The sequence below is a fragment of the Dendropsophus ebraccatus genome, chromosome 1 (assembly GCF_027789765.1).
Source record: "Dendropsophus ebraccatus isolate aDenEbr1 chromosome 1, aDenEbr1.pat, whole genome shotgun sequence".
Taxonomy (NCBI): domain Eukaryota; kingdom Metazoa; phylum Chordata; class Amphibia; order Anura; family Hylidae; genus Dendropsophus; species Dendropsophus ebraccatus.
Window position 1 is genome coordinate 32,932,201 of NC_091454.1, and position 6,098 is coordinate 32,938,298.

Genomic DNA, 6,098 nt, shown 5'->3' on the forward strand with positions numbered 1-6,098 from the left:
GTTTTTTTTTCCTAATAAAGTGATAAAATACATTTTATATGGTAATGATTGATGGGTATGAACACCAGTCTATTTTGATTTTTTTTTTTTTTACATTTTGAAGCTATTGTCTGCTGTTCTACCAACTAACCATGTTAAGGCTATGTTCAAACACTGTATAAACAAAGTCCGTTCCACGTGAACGGCTGTTGTTTAATGCTACTTAGGGCCGAAATGAATGATCATGATCATTAGTTCCGGCTGTAGGTAGCATTAAACAACGGCCGTTCACGAGAACAGCCGTTGTTTGTACAGCATGTTAACACATCCTTAGTTTGATCCTACAGCCATACTCCCTTCCATCTATCTCCTGCTTCTTACTAACCTATTGTATGTAAGGATATGGGGAAAAGAGCAGTTAAATGTAGGATCTGACTACACTGAATTTATTTGTAGTCTGTTACCATGGAGACTATTTAACTGAAATTTAACAAATTTGCTTTACATGTAACATTTCAGTTACATTTAAAATGTTTGCAGAGGCGTTCTTACCCCGCAAAGAAAACTGCCCTGACTGTGTGTGGCCATCGGATATAATTTAATCACAAACGCTCTTCCAGTGACAACATTTACTTTGTCATCTGTGTCTTCAAAAACATTCCTATATTTTTAAGAAATGTTAAGATTATGAGCTCCAACACTGTCTGTACAAAGGCATCTGTAAGACAATGTATACTGTATGGTATACAACTTGAATCAGTAGGAATATACAAATGGAAGAGATATCCAGCAAATCGATGTAGTCCAATCGATGCACCTTTATGGTATAAAAACACACATTCCAGCCTTCAAACTAACGTCTCAGGCTTGTTAAGGAATTTCGGAATATGTGTTTTTATACCATAAGGCTGCGTTCACACTTCGTATATTTCAGTCAGTATATGTGTATTTCAGTCAGTATATTTCAGTCAGTATTGCAACCAAAACCAGGAGTGGATTAAAAAGGATCTGTTAACATAATGTTGAAATTGAGTGGATGGCCGCCATTTAATGGCAAATATTTGCTGTTATTTTAGAACAACGGCTGTTATATTGAAATGGAGCTGCATATATCTGCACCATACATCAGAAGTACATGCTAAAATATTTTTGGAACATTTATGTCCAACGAGCACAGCAAAGTGCAATATGGATAGAACTTAAAATGTAAGGTCAAAACCTCATGATTGCTGAGACAGTTTTACAGTACATTCACATGCTGTATATCTGGCGCTCAGGTTCAGTTGAAAAAAAACTGAAGACTGATACTAAAGTGAATGTATCACCAGGTACATGACTTTTTTTCACATTAGCCGATCAGCCCGACACGGTGATCCTGGTGGTGTGGTACTTTTTTTCAACACCGCTCCTTTACTGTGCATCAGCCTGGCTCTTTACAATTGAGGGACAGGTCCAACCCCCCCCAGTGTGACCATATCCCCATTTGACCAAAGAGCCGTGCTTGCCAGCTAATATATATATATATATATATATATATATATATATATATATATATATATATATGAAAAAAAGCAATGAGCCTGATGGTGCATTCGCTTTAAGCATACGTTTTAATAGTGTCTACTGCAGAAGTGCCCAGCATAACACTTTAAATCTTGTAAGTCCTGCCTGAAGGAACGTTGCATGCATGCTACTTCTTTTGCAACTTGTACAATGTAGCAAAGTGATCGAACATTCATAAACCTGATGAAGGGCTCTCTTTATTCTCCACATTTCTTTTTTTCCACAATTTCCCAGCCTAAAAGACTTGTTTATTGGTATGGCACCAACATTTCATTTACACATTATTATATATCAAGACTGAATTTTAGTTGATCAGTTTCTGAAGCCAGCTAAAAATGGGATCTTTTTTTCGCATTACCTTTCATGGTTAAACGTTGCCAAGTCTTGCTGTCCTATGGATATGTTGGCACTTCATCTTTATGGGATAAGGGCAGAAAACAATGTAAAAGGGTAACGAAATGGAACATGTAATCAAAAAGAGATGAATTTTAGGAAATGCAACCTTTACTTTAGATGTCATAGAGAAACTGCAGTGGGAAGGGTCTCGCACCTATATGTTCTGCAAAAAATTAAAATGGAAAATGTGTGCTGAATTTGCAGTAGTAAATAAGACTTTGATACCTTCTTAAAGGGTTTTTAAAACTTACTTGTCCCCTATCCACAGAATCGTGGGGGAATCCAACCTCCATGCCCCCCGGCGATCTCCAGATCAGCCCTGACTCCTTTGTTTTGAATACAGCTGCAGGTTGACCAGTGGCTTGGTTCATTCTCTATAGAGCCGCTGGAGAGAGCGAGTATAGCACTCAGCTCTTTCCAGCGGACCCACAGAGAATGAGTAGAGCCACGAGCTGTATGCAAAACAAAGGAGCCGGGGGCCGATCCGAAAAACACCAGAGGGGTATGGAGGTCAGATCGCGCCGAAACCCCCCCCCCCCCATATTTTACCTCTATTCTATGGATAGGGGACAAGTAAGTTTTCATTAGAAAAAACCTTTAATGTTAGCCTCTTACATATAACAAGGACAATAAGCAGGCCACCCCTGCTGACCAGCTGAATTGATATTGAAGTGACATCTAATGGACTGGTAACTTATAACCAGAATAACTAATATACTATTTAATCAAATCACAACTCTTCATAGACATAGTTTACAGGACTTCTACATCAACATCACTTATATAATATACATGCCAGTTAACACGGATAGTTTAAAGTGCCTATCTTCAGTGTGCCAGCATACAGGAAAGGTAATCAGTAAGTTTCTTAGATATAACTATTGCACGTTATATATACATATGATTTATGAGAATTTTCTGGGCTTTTTTTTTTGGGAGATTTTAGCTTTGTTCATTATTGTATGTCAATTTGCAACAACTCTTTTGCATCTGTGTTGCATATTTGCCAGATTGTGGCTCAGGACTGTAAGCATCCCAGCCTATAACCCACAGGACCTAAGTATAGTGCACTTACATACATGTTGAACTGAATGATCATTTATACGACTCTGTCCTTGGGGATATATGATACTCCACCATTACCCCCTAGGGGATGATAAAACTTCTTGAAGGTCTACTCTGATCATTTTCCATTTGTTTTTAGCAATGCTTGTCTTGTGAAGCAAACTCCATTGTGTATTAGTGATTTACTCCTTTATGCTAATAACCTGTAGATATCAGTTACTCAGCCTTCCTTTCAATCCTCCTGTGTGGCTTGTGATGTACATGTCCATTCTACCAATGCACCGGTTATGTCTAGTGTGTCTACTACACATTAAACTCTGCATTATATTATACACTATGATCCATTTAATCCATTGTTGTTGTATTACATGCAAGTTTTATACTCTAATATTTATATTGCTTTTTTTTTTCCTCGGGGAAAATAAAACATTTTCTTCAAAATGAGTCGGCTGTTTATGTGACACACATTGGTTATTGATATAGCCAGGGAGAGGACATGGCAGCGACATCCACTATCTGGCCGGATGCTAATTCCAGCAATGTAAGTCTATGAGAGTTCTATGGACAGAGCCTGAGCTATTTGTAGGGACAGTGCCCATTTAGTTAGGATTCTAGATATGTAAAGGAGAGATGGCATTTCTGCAATCTTTTTGCTTGACAATTTTATCTGGGATTATTTTATTTAATTGATGGCTTTATCCTTAGTAAGGTGCCTGTACCTAGTATTGCAACCTGTCCTATTTATGTCAGTGGGGCGAGAGGCAATATGCTACACCAGGCATAGCCACTACAGGATGTATGGAGCTGTGTCTGATAGGAAGAGAAGAGGCTGTACGGCTTACCTGAGCACAGCTGCCCCTTCAGTCATGTGTCCACCAACCAGGTTGGTAGGGAAAATGGAAATGCAATGATGGGTGGGGTCTTAAAGGCGAAGTCCCACAGAAGTATAAAAACTGCAGGCAGGTTGGTGGGGGCAGAAAAAAATTAACAACTGAACTCATCCTCATGCCTCTGATGTGCCACTCCCGAGTCCCGTTCACATCAGCTGGTGATTTGCCGTTCTGCTAGCTGCAACGTCACGTCTCTTGCCCTGCCCAGCCAATCAGAGACAGGGGTGGCACACCGCCCCATTCACCGATAGGCTGAGTGGGCGATTGCTCAGCCAGGCCATGATGTTTCAGCTGGAGAAGATGGCAGCCGGCTAATGTGAACGGGACCTGGGAGTGACACATTGGAGGCACGAGGATGGGTGAGTTCAGTTGTTTATTTTTTTCCTGCCCCCACCAGCCTACCTGCAGTTTTTGTGCTTTTGTGGGACTTGAACCGCAGGTTGAACAAACACATATGTAGATGAGCTAGCACATGTGAGTATTGTTATGTTAATGACTTGACTTAATCCAGCAAGGAGCCTAAAAGTTGATACTGTCAGCTCAGCACTTGGAACAAGCACGGTAGGAGGGTAATGAGGTCAGAGGGGAGTTTTTATAATACACAATATGTAAAATAAGGTCCTCCTGGACAACCCCTTTAAGGGTGCGTTCACACCTACCGCATCCGCAGCTTATTTTTCCGCGGAAATCCGCAGGTCTGGTAGTGCAAATTTCAACCTGCGAGAAATCCGCATATGTGTGCGTTTTGCGGTTTTTCTGCAGCAAGTTTATCGCAACTGAAATGTCCGTTTAGAATGAGAGACATTTTAAACTGACATTTCAGTTGCGATAAACTTGCTGCAGAAAAAACGCAAAACGCACACATATGCGGATTTCTCGCAGGTTGAAATCTGCACTACCAGACCTGCAGAAAAATAAGCTGCGGATGCGGTAGGTGTGAACGCACCCTAAATCAATATTATAAATGTGTCGTATGAGAGACTATGCTGTAAGACACTAACTGAAAACTTCTATGTGGTGTATTACTAGGGTTCAATGAGTCCTAGGGCAAATGTTTCTCCAAATGGTAGTAATGCCGCTCTTGGTGTCCGGCACACTAACAGTACCTCCCGCATTGTTCCCAGACTGTTTACACGGTAGCAATTAACTTCTCCTTTGTGCTCCCACACATAAGCCATTCCCCCGCTTCAGTAAGTAATACAGCCTCCATACATTACTATGGCCCCCATTTCTGCCCCAAAAAGTAACATGACCCCCATTTACGTCCCCACTTAGTTGTATTGAACCCACACATACACTAGTCAGACATCTTGCCCCGTTTATGCCAACACAAAATTAAAAATTGTTAAACTCACCTTCTACCCGCTCCCACATTGAGTGCTTAGTCCTGTTTCTATGGTATAGCAGACAGCGACTGTCCCCTGAAGAAGCTCAGGACATCAGCTTCCTTGTGCAATGCAGTGTCAGTGGATTGTTGAAAATCTTCGGCTTTACCACAGTTTTCAACTGAGTCTGCACCACAAATCCAGTTAAATGCTGGAATGGCCAGAAGAAATTAAGGGTATGTGACTCAGACTGTTTGGCCCTTAGCCCCATCCCCAACCAGTAGGCCCCACACCAACAGCATGTTCTGCTCTTATAGAAGGTATACCAGAATTAAATATATGCATGTCTATGGATTAAAGGAATTTACCAAGATTCAGTTTTTTTTTATCCTGCCTAAACACAACATATCCTATATACAATTCCTGTTTGTAAAGTGTCTCCTGTCATTACGAGGCCTGCCGTGCCCCTGCCAGCCCATCAGGCAAAAGGATGTACGTTGGGGAAAAAGGCCAGGTGTGTTAATGATAAACTCCTGACTGACACCACAGGAACGGGTATGGGTAGCTGTTGGGCTGGGTACACAGCCTTTTAGTACTTTGTGAGCATTCTTCCCTACCACACTAGCTGCTGGAACTAGGACTTGTGCACTGCAGGCAGGATCTGGACTTAAAGGACCCCCCGTTACAACCCCCTATACTTACCTAATCGTGCCGGGTCCCGCTTCCTGATGCGGTCGGGTCACGGAGATTTCAACTCCCGAAGCTCGGCACGCGAGCTCACAGGAGAGTCCGATGCCTATAGAGAATGACGGAGCATTGGACTCCCCATTCATTCTCTATGAGCGTCGGACTCTGCTGTGTGCGCGCGCGCCGGGCTTCG